Genomic DNA, 11,467 nt, shown 5'->3' with positions numbered 1-11,467 from the left:
AAGGGAAGGTCGGGTCAGCACCATACAGCTGATGTCTAACCTGCTGGTACACTAGATACCTAAACCAGGGACGTAGTTTCGCAAAGTGAATTGGGGCTGGGGGAGGCGGGGAGGTTACATCGTGAAAAAAATATAAAACCTACTCCGAAAATTCGCCAACAAACGGATGTCTCCGTGGATTTGGCCCATATTTCTCTCAAATTTGGTGGCCTGGAGGCCGAGTAAGGGGGGGGGGGTTGAAGATCCTACCCCAACTGAAAAGGAAACTTCCTTCCTAACCTAAATACATCACTGAAAGCCAAGTGAAAGCCAACAAGGAGGTCATGCACTCGCCCACGCGGTATCAGTAGTTGATCTATCCCATGGTCTGCCTCTCTTTCCAAATCGTGTGTATTACAGCCGCTTCTTTGCTGTGCAGGGATATTTGCGCAGGCCGAATAGTGCAGGTTTTAGTCCTTTTCACGTTTGCTCATTACAGAAGGATCTATCCACCACCAGCGTATCACTGATGCACGAAGCGTCAGTTTATCTGGGCTGATTGAAGGTCTGAGTACGATGCTTTGCAACGATGCCGATCAAATGTCATTGCATCCTGTCACATTGTTCAACCATTATGCCAGATATCGTCAAGTCGGCAAGTAAATAAAACCAAGTACCACAAAACCGGATCACGACCTGTTTTATTTTGCCTTGACGCGGGACTTAAGACATCGGCCATAACGACTCAAGGACGTCTCTTTACCTCTTCCCTATCGAGGACTCGAGGGCGTCCTCTCACCCTTTCCCTATCGACGCGTCATTGACTATAGCTTGGGGCCTGATGGCATGTGAAGTCTCACAAAAAGTGGCAAAATGGCGTGTGACTCGAAATTAAGCAATTAGGGACCAATGTAGGGACTAGTGAGCCCTCCGCAGCACCAGCATCGACTCCGCCTATTACCTGCGTGCTCACAGGCTGGTCGTGAAAATCATGCAATTAGGTAGAAATCGACGTCACAGATGTGGCCTTTCACACGCATACCCTGTCATTTTCAATGCCTAGCCGAGTTACATCTGGATATCTTTTTTTGAAATCATCACGTACTTTGATATTTAAAATTAGTTTCATGTTGATCCTATCCTCACTTGAAAATGGGCCTACTTAGATTGTTATTGGCGTTGATATAACGTGAGGGCCTGTCATCTGCATTCACCCAAGGTGGGCCTATGACAGATTCGCTGATCTTGACTCCCTGACCTCCAGACACGTGGCACAGTTGCTGCTGGCATCCGGCGACATCTCACGTGCCAGACCGACGACATTCCCTTCTGGGAGCCAGCTGAGATCCGAGCCAAAGGCCTGCGGCGTTCCAAAGTCCAAAGCCCGCTGCTTAATGCGCCAGCTATGGATGCCGCACAACCTCCGCGTGTGGTCAGCACACAGCACGCCGTGGAAACCAATCGGTCAGATGCCCACGGGGCTCGGTGAACGTGACGATGTCTAGCATCAGAGTGTACTCAACTTGTTTAGAGAAAGCTGTACTGGTAGCATGTAAGTACAATTATTCGATGACTATCAATGTTTTCGTGCAGCCGGAGCCATCGTGAAACCCAGAATCTCCATGGCTTACTTCGACGGCTCGTAAAAAGGCACACCTGAAAAGTAACAGGTTTTTTAACCAGGCAGTGTGAGAGGAATGCGTGAGGAACTACTGGGACTGCCGAGTACTCGTCGGAGCTGTCAGGTACTCGTCAGGGCTGTCAGATACTCGCTGGAACTGCCAGATACTCGTCGGAGCTGTCAGGTACTCGTCAGGGCTGGCAGATACTCGCTGGAACTGCCAGATACTCGTCGGAGCTGTCAGGTACTCGTCAGGGCTGGCAGATACTCGCTGGAACTGCCAGATACTCGTCGGAGCTGTCAGGTACTCGTCAGGGCTGTCAGATACTCGCTGGAACTGCCAGATACTCTTCGGAACTGTCAGGTACTCGTCAGGGCTGTCAGATACTCGCTGGAACTGCCAGATACTCGTCGGAGCTGTCAGGTACTCGTCAGGGCTGTCAGATACTCGCTGGAACTGCCAGATACTCGTAACTGCCAGGTAGTCGTCATGACTGCCATTTACTCGTTGGAGCTGTCAGATGCTTGCCAGGACTGTCAAGTATTCGCCAGGACTGTCAGGTACTCGCCGGGCTGTCAGATACTTGTCAGGACTTCCAGGAACTTGCCAGGGCTGCCAGGTACTCCAACGCGCCGTCTGGGTGGGTCGTGATCACGACGGAGTCTGTTACGAAGGCATTCCTCCTGGATCGGCGCAGTCAGTGTGGTCTGAATGCATGCAGCACTCGAATATTCACAATACCTTAGTTCATCGCATATTTGTCAGTGTATGTCAGCTGTGCGTTTGACTGTGGTTCACAAAGTCGGACTTTTCGAGGCTACTAATTCAGCAGCGGACAGTAAAAACACAGATCGCTGAATGCTTCCATAAGTCCAGAATGTCCGCACACGGCACGAAATGACATGGCTGGGAGTTCTCATACTGGCTTGACTATACAGCAATTAGGACAAACCCCTTCTCACGTCGTCACATTTACACACTGGAAAAAAGGCAGGCTGCATCTCACACCGGTGTGTCTAAATAGAACATGACGCAGGCTGGGAACATAGTGCTGTCGTGAAATGCGGCATACAGTATCAGAAGAGCAATATTCGTGACTGTACGCACCAGACGTCGCCCCAGAGGCGCCGTTGCACGCACCAGGCGTCGCCCCAGAGGCTCCACTGCACGCACCAGGTGTCGCCCCAGAGGCTCCACTGCACGCACAAGGTGTCGCCCCAGAGGCTCCACTGCACGCACCAGGCGTCGCCCCTGAGGCTCCACTGCACGCACAAGGCGTCGCCCCAGAGGCTCCACTGCACGCACAAGGTGTCGTCCCAGAGGCTCCACTGCACGCAACAGCCGTCGCCCCAGAGGCTCCAGTGGCAATGCGGAGCGGATCACGCATCCCAGCCAGAGCACAATATTCACTGATTATTAGACTCGCTCCAGCAAATCGTTCGTAACAAAGTACATCAGGTGGGATAGGAAGGCGGGGTAACATCCGGCTAACATGCATGACGCTAGAGCTGAGCATTTGGTGATGCAAGATATATCAGTGCAGTGAAAACAAAGGGGATATCGTCAGCGAAATTATTGTTGGAAGCACGTACCTGGCAAGTTAAAAAATTCGTCCATGGTCATGTTGTCGCGTTGTCATGATAGCATTATTTCTACCAGCCGCTCCGTTTGAACGTTGCAATAAACCGGAATATTAGCTCTGGGCTGGACCACCGATATTTTTCTCTTTTTTAGCTGTCCTTAAGCGTGAACAGCCGCGGGGTCTCTCATTCATCCTAAAGTCATGCTTATACTGTAAATTCGCTTAACCTTTACGCTACGGGATTCCGTGCAAATTTAGCCTCCACATAGGCGTCACGGCACTACTGCACACATGACGTACTTGCCCACGCCGCAGTACTAGCATCGCCGTCACCGCGTCGCAGTTCAGTGGGCCGAAGCCGGCATTGCGCAAAGGATGTTAGGACAAGCCGTCCCGCCGGCCAGCCGCAGCCTCCTGGCGGCTGCACCGTCAGAGGGCTCCGGTCACCTGACCGCCGCGTGACTGGATATATGGTCTGGTGTCCCGGAAACCACGCTTACGTGACTCGTCAACAAAGGTCCGTTCGGCGTCTTGCCGAGGTTGTGGGGCTGGCACAGCGCAGCATGCAGCGGTGCACGGCACATTAACCATGACACTTGGGCCAACTTACAACTGACTGTGGCGAGGGGGGGGGGGAGGGGATCTTTCTCTGCAATCGCAAGGTCGGTCGGTGCTAAAAAGAAAAATAAAACCATTAGAGGGTCCAGCGAATAGTGAAAATCTGCCTTGTGTCACATTAGAAGTCTCCATCAAGGTCGTATTTTTGCACGCGAGGTCAAGGTCTTCTAGGTCAAATCTGTACTTGCAATCGGTTTTAAGTGATATCCCCGCTCACTGATCCTTATGCAAGCTCTGCAAACATTTGTGAAAGATTAAAATAAGATGTAATTAGCTCTTTTCGTGCAAGCATTATAAGACGGACCAAAATTATTTCCTTACCTGAAATGCACCAAAGCCATGATAAGCAGGTGAAAAATCCATCGATCGTCGTCACGCCTATCAAAAAAGCCAGCACATCTGTTAAAAAAAACATTTGTCGCCATGTACCCTTATGTTTGGTAATCTGGTCCCATGAGACCAAACCACAATAGTACGGCAATCGTGAAATGACGACTAAAAAGATAGCGATAAAACAAGGGCGCTGCCAGAGTGCAATGTACCCGCAATTTTTACACATCCGACCACTTTCAGTGGTGGCTTTGTTTATCGTACTTTTACTAACGTACTCTGCATATCGCACTTTTCGTGCACTTAAGATTCGGTAAAATTGTGTCCCTGTCTTCGCGTTTGTTCAGGGACCTGTGCTGACCTCTTAGAATATTTGTCAGTGACTTCAGTGTGTGGTGTAATGCTTATAGACAGACAAATGGCAAATTCGCATGTAAGAGTTAACACAGCCGACAAAGCGCCTTGCTGTAGCACATGCATTGCCAAGCACCAGAGCTATCGGTTAACTTTGGTTAACTCTTCGGTCATCTCAGATGTAATAATAAACATGTGGCAAGACAAAACAAAATAATTAATCCCAAGGAGGTGCAAAATCATTCCCCGCAGGATAAAATGGTGATGGTGCTGGCGCCCTGCGGGCTGAGTTATCCACTTGAGCGGTAAAACTCATGTTGTGATTAAGAGCCTACGTGAGCTTATGTCAGCCTACGTGAGCCTACGTGAGCCTACGCCAGCCTATGTGAGCTTGCGTGAACCCACGCCAGCCCACGTGAGCTAACATCAGCCTACGTCAGCCTATGTGGACTTGCGTGAGCCCACGCCAGCCTACGTGAGATAACATCAGCCTACGTCAGCCTGTGTGGGCTTGCGTGAACCCACGCCAGCCTACGTGAACTTACGTCAGTTTACGTCAGCCTGCATCAGCCTACGTGAGCATGTCAGCCTACGTGAGCCTTCGTGAGCTTACACCAGCCCATGTGAGCTTATGCGAACGTAGATCAGCCTGCGTGGGCTTACGAAGAGCCGGCAGCTGTAATCTTCAGCAGGTGATGCCTCAGGATGAAGTCGGCGCGGCAGTGAAGCTGTACATGGTACGCGGGACTGCCGTGACATCAGTGTTCATAGCATCACCACGCCTGGCCTATCCGGTGTTTTTGGTCGAACCCGACGACCCGAGCGATGGTCAGTTCTGCAAATATGTGTAAGTCGTTGCGGATCATTGCATAACATTGAACACGGGTGCAGGTGCCTGCTGACAGCTGCACTGCGGCAAAAACATCATTAAAATGCTACGAATAACCGTTTATGTTTCACACATCCTACCGGCCATGTACGAATCCCAGAACTTTGCAGATTAAAAGAGCATCCCGATAGCGTGCACAGCAGGGATGCACGCACGCACGCACGCACGCACGCACGCACGCACGCACGCACGCACGCACGCACGCACGTACACACGTACACACAAATGCACACACACACACACACACACACACACACACACACACACAACACACACAAACACACACACCACACACACACACACACACAAACACGCACACACACACACACACACACACATACACACACCTGCGAGGACTTCCTGGGGTCACTCCCGAGAGCCCCGCGGGCCGGGGCGCGAGGGCTGTCAATGGAACAGGGCAACGTTAGGCCCGGCAGGGGTCGCGGCCAAGCCGACAGAGACGCGCCCAAAAACAGGGACCGCTGCCAACGGCGCACCGGTAACCGGAGGCCAGCCGAGCTAGAAGCACCCGCCCAGGCCGCGGTTGGCGCGTCGGTTACGCCAGCTCCCAGAGCCGCATCAGGTCACCTCGTCGACCGGTGCGTCGGTTACGCCAGCTCCCAGAGCCGCATCAGGTCACCTTGTCGACCGGTGCGTCGGTTACGCCAGATCCCAGAGCGCGCATCAGGTCACCTTGTCGGCCGGTGCGTCGGTTACGCCAGCTCCCAGAGCCGCGTCAGGTCACGTTGTCGACCGGCGCGTCGGTTACGCCAGCTCCCAGAGCCGCGTCAGGTCACCTTGTCAGCCGGCGTGTCGGTTACGCCAGCTCCCAGAGCCGCGTCAGGTCACCTTTTTGGGCCGTTTTGATCCACGTCCCGCTCAATGCTTGTCTTGGCGGTGGTCTCGGTGGAGTAAGCTGCGTTGGATAGTAACGAGAGTGAGGCGGTCTGGTTTGCTCTTGGGTACGTACGTAGCGAGTACCGACTTTTTAACGTTTTGAACTCTAAGCTTTAATTTTTGCCTTGTGAATACGTTATTTTGCATTTGCGGCTCAGACGGCACGTGGCAAATAGGATGTCATGCCCACTTCACCATGACCCATCTCATTCAAGCGTTGCGACCAGCTGGTCAGTGGGGCATTCGGTCCAAAGCTGTAAACACAGGGCGTTATTTATAATCATGATTAGCTTGTAATACTTAAACAAGAGCATAACTGTGCTGAAACCAAGGAAGGCGCAGCAGGGAGAGGGAGGGGGCAGTTGTCAGGGCATGTTGGTCCCGTCAAAACTCTGAGAGGCCCGTTTTGCTGAAACTGAAGGTTTCGCAGCTCACGTAGATTACCAAAATTCGGGTCAAGACGCCTCCATAACTGAACTAGAAGGTACCAGACTGGGTTAAAAGATCGGTTTCTGCATCAAGGGTTCCGTTTCTGGATCATGAGACCACCTTTATAAATAACGTAAAAATGATAAATTAGCCCATAGTTTAGATCAGTAGACCCAATTGTGTGTTATGGAGGCCCTTTGCTGGCTCGTGCAGCCCCCATTATGGACAAGGAGGACCTTGTTCTGGATGAGTAGGCACCCTCTTTATATCAGGAAGCCCCTTTCAGGAGGCTCTGAAACAGAAAGCCGTTATGTGTATCAGATAGCCACAGTTCCCATTCAAAATGCCCTGTTGTTGGATAACAAGGCCTTTTGCTGGATGTGGAGGTCCCTTTTGTGATTTGGACGGATCCTGTTTCTTCATCAAGGTTGTTCTTTATGCATTAGGAGATCTTTCTTAGACAGGAGACCCCGCCTCTTGGACAGGAAGGCTCTTTGCTTGTACCTAAAATACTGCTGTGTTAATAACAGAAAAGCTCCTTTTCTGGATGTGTTCAGTGCAGACATTTATTAATGTGACTAATGGTGACTGTAACAGTTTAATTAGGGAGGCTCGTGCACCACGGTGACCTTACCCACACCCCGGAATGTGGCACTGCCCAGGATGCTACTCTGTGAGGGGCTCCACTTTGTCCAGGAAGGCCTCTCGACAATCCCGCCTCTCCAAATCAAAATCCGTGCCACCGCCACTGGGTGAAACGATTGCAAACAAAGGTGGTAGCCACAATCTGTTGCGCAAAAGACCACAACTGGAGCTAGCTCGTGAACATCTGTTCTTTAGATACTTTGAATAATACTAAGCATTATTTTCGCCGTTACATTCAGTAAATGGCTAGATCGAGCCAATTCATCGCGCCCATCTTTTTAGCAGACCATTTGCTAGATCTTACAGATCGATTGTCCAGTGCAATTCAGCGGCCTCGCATCACTCACATTACTAAGTGAACTGGAACCTGGGGTTACAGCAGTTTCTGGAGACACTTTGGCGAAGGCTGAGTGCATGAACCATGCGCTTGTCGCCGATAAACAGCATCTGTCATCACCAGAGCCGACTGACTCGCCACGGAAGTCCTGTCAGCCGCGGACCGTAGCGAGCTATCTGTCACCAGAGCCGACTGACTCGCCACGGAAGTCCTGTCAGCTGCGGACCGTAGCGAGCTGCCTTCAGGGCTCGCTGCTCCCGACCGGCCACTGTCAGGGGTCAGTTACTCGCAGGCACGGACCTCGGCATATTTGTTCACGGCATAATCGCGCTCTAGCCAGTGGCAGCACTGCCAACGTCTGGGAGGGGGCCAGGTTACCACTCTGCGGTACAGTAGCTTGGGACCATGCATATTATCTCTGTGAATAAGCCGTCTGCTACGCGGGACACCGCCTCCTGCGGTCATGGCAGGCACTGGCGCAGCCAAGGGGGAGGAGCTCGAGCCGCATTTTTCATATTTCACTCCAACTGGCTCGTGACATAAAGATTCAATGTCTGATATAAGCGTTATCCTTCAGCTCCGCCACCCCCTCCTCCCCCCCCCCCCCCACCCCCCCCCCCCCCCTCCCCCGACTCAGTAAGAAAGCCCTGGCTGAACCCTTGATGATAATGGTCTTCTGCTGTGCCTTAGATGTCGATCACTTATCATTTGTGAATATTATTCGTGTGTACTGTTTTGGCTTAATATCGTATATGACAGGGGGCTCTTTGCGCTCCAGGACTCCCATCATTCCCAATCATTTGTGCTCCACAACTCCCACTATTCCCAATCCTTACATTACCGGGGTCTCCTCGCCAGCATCATGACGACCGTCCTTGCTAATCACCCGGGCTCCATCCGTATCACTGCTACTGAATATGTGTGAAAAATATGCTGCTGGCCTGCCGTCAGACAGGGTGGGCGGCTACCAACCGCGCCCCCCAATGACGCCGCACCCTGTAGAGCATGTTTGTTTGGCTAAGGCTGATAGCGAGGGCCTGGCTCACCCCGGAAAGCCTCTCGTGACGTCATCAGGGAATGTTCAGATGCGTGCGAATCCAGGAAGTCCTCCCGGGCTACGCGCACGTCAGAGCGCTTGCACTAACCGTTGTCACACCGCAGGAAGCTTTGCCCGGTCGCGAACGCTCGTCCAGTAACGCCATGGTGCAGGAACAGCTGATGTAAATGGCACAGCGTCGCTGGTCCAGCTTTATGGCCAAAGTTGGTGGCGAGTGTGCCCCAGTAGGAGCTTAAGTTTCCTAAATTATTGGGTGGTGCATGCCAGTTGAAGTGCATTTACAAAAGGCCGATTCTGAGCCCATGCTAAACCTCAGAAGTTTGTGAGACTTGGTTCACTTCTCACATACGAGGAGGGGTCCAGCCATCAACTGCAGATCTGATCGTACATTGCCCAGATCACTCGCCGAGGCTTATCCAAGTCACGTAAATGGCTTGAAACGAAACTGAAAAGCTACGGCCACGCCTCCTTCCCGATTGCTGCCAAGCAAGATTCCCATGTCATGCGGCGGGCTTCAGTCAACCCCCGGCATTCGCAATCATTCACTGCGCATGCAGGCAGAACACACGGCTGAACGCAGTCGATCCCCTGACGTCCAATGAGTGGTACGCCTCGGGCTTTCAGAAAAAAACATCCCAGTTGTAATAAGAGATCAGATAGTCATCATAGTGCGAATGCCTCGTGTCACCTCTCATCAGCTGTCCAGTTGGACGGGGCAGTTTTTTAAACGATGACTCATACCGTCACGTTTGGCTGGCAGGATTGAGTAGGTCAACATGCTGCGTCAGAAAAACAACGATATCACAAATGACGCCGCTGCGCTTTTGACGGTTTTCCCGGCATATCGCGCATTCGCCTCACGCCCCTGCCAAGTACGTGGCTGTTCCTTGCAGAGTCAACACCGCAAATACTAAGAGCGTCTCGTAAACATGGCGAGCCGGTACGCCGAAGCTGAGTCACGGGAGAAAGGCCGAGATACATCTGGCAGGCCATCTGTGGCTTGGGCACCATTATGCCCATTGACCGATTGAGGAATGCCGCTTGCTTTACGCTGAAATTGTTGCCTGGGTAGTTGTCTGAATAGCTTCAGCACAGATAACTGTCTGCATTCTGTTCCAAGGCAATTATACCCTGGCTTGACATCCATGCGTAGTTGGCTACTGGACTTTTGTGGCGCTTGCTGAGGTCATGTTGTGCATGTTGAGGTCACTTTTGTGCAAGACCGAGCCACCAGGCCAAACGTAGGCTTACTAAGGTGTCACCGACATTTTCAGGCTCCCGGGTGGTATTGCAGCGTGATCACAATCAGCTGTACATCGAGCTGGACAGGGAAAGACGCGGGGGCTTTATGGGTGGAAAATCACTGGCCCACTGTACTCCATGCTGACTGGGCCAAAGAGTCTGAGCCCTCTCCATTACAGCTCATTTTGCACCGCCTGCGAAAACAGACGAGGGATGTTAAGACGGGTGATGACATGCAGTCAGCCGTTATGGTTTCCAGTTGCTCCACCTGGTCTGAGCGTATGACCATTGGCCAGTGTGTAACGGAACCTCACGGCGTGGCCGAGAGAGATATCGAGTCATCTTTAGAGACAGTTCATTCAATGCCAAAGAATTTGAGGTCACAATGTCAGAAAAATTTATCGATTAAGATGACGTGCAATGTCACAACTTCGTTGTTCACAGTAAGTTTGTGTGGACAGAGCCCACGGAGCCGAAAAGTTACCATAAGCTAGACACATATCAGGCAAGAAGATATCATGACCGTTAGCTAATGGAGACTAATCTGCAACCATAGTCCGGCCAATTTTTTGCAATGATCCATGAAGTAACTTTTCACGACCTTTGCACTATGGGCCATCCATTAATATTGTGAATGGCAACTGTTGCTACAGTACATCATAATAACAAAACACTAATATTGGAGCACTTATAAATATACATGCAACAAGATGACCAACAGGACGCATTTAATTTACGTGCGCTTGTTCAGCATTTGCTCCATTAGTCTTTACAAACTGATAACAATCATTGTTGAGGTACAGACTAGGTCAGGTAAGTTATGCGTGTACCAGCTTTTCAACAAAATCATTTTCCACTTCTTAGGACGTGTTTTTAAGTTGAAGTCGCACAGAAAAAACCACGGTGACAATTAGACACTTTATCATGAGAGGGTTTATGGCCGCAAAATTAATATCGTGTGTTGTTTTTTCTCCATGCTCCAGACGAGACTCACATGTGAGTGCCTGTCAGATGAACAGCACCATCTACCCGCACAGCGGCTGCACAATGTGGTCTTTCACAGTTGGCCATGGAGAGAAAGTAACACTGGATATACACTAGTCACGTTTAAAACAAGGTCGGATGTTTTTTGCAAAACGCTTGCAATGCAAGCGCAGTCTACAGGAATAGAACACACAATATGCATGAATAGCAAAATGACCAAATATACGGGCAGCACACTCCCATGCCCAACATTTTCAACGCACAGTTCGAGCGTTGCACACGTTAACACGTGTTTTTAAGAAAGCCATTTGCTCAGGTAAGGCACTCATCCCCTTATGTGCAACGCATCTGGGATCATGCGTCTCATGAATACATGAATGCATTTAAGAAATATTACTAGGGGGGGGGGGGGGGGTTAGGGCCGCAATCGACTAAATATGCATCATCATAATATTGCTGGGCATCGAAATATTGCTAGGTCATGCTGCATATATCGTTCATG

This window comes from Pollicipes pollicipes, unplaced genomic scaffold (genome assembly GCF_011947565.3).
Source record: "Pollicipes pollicipes isolate AB1234 unplaced genomic scaffold, Ppol_2.1 Scaffold_5724;HRSCAF=6776_pilon_pilon_pilon, whole genome shotgun sequence".
Taxonomy (NCBI): domain Eukaryota; kingdom Metazoa; phylum Arthropoda; class Thecostraca; order Pollicipedomorpha; family Pollicipedidae; genus Pollicipes; species Pollicipes pollicipes.
The sequence above is the reverse complement of the archived record's forward strand: the minus strand, read 5'-3'. Positions refer to the sequence as shown.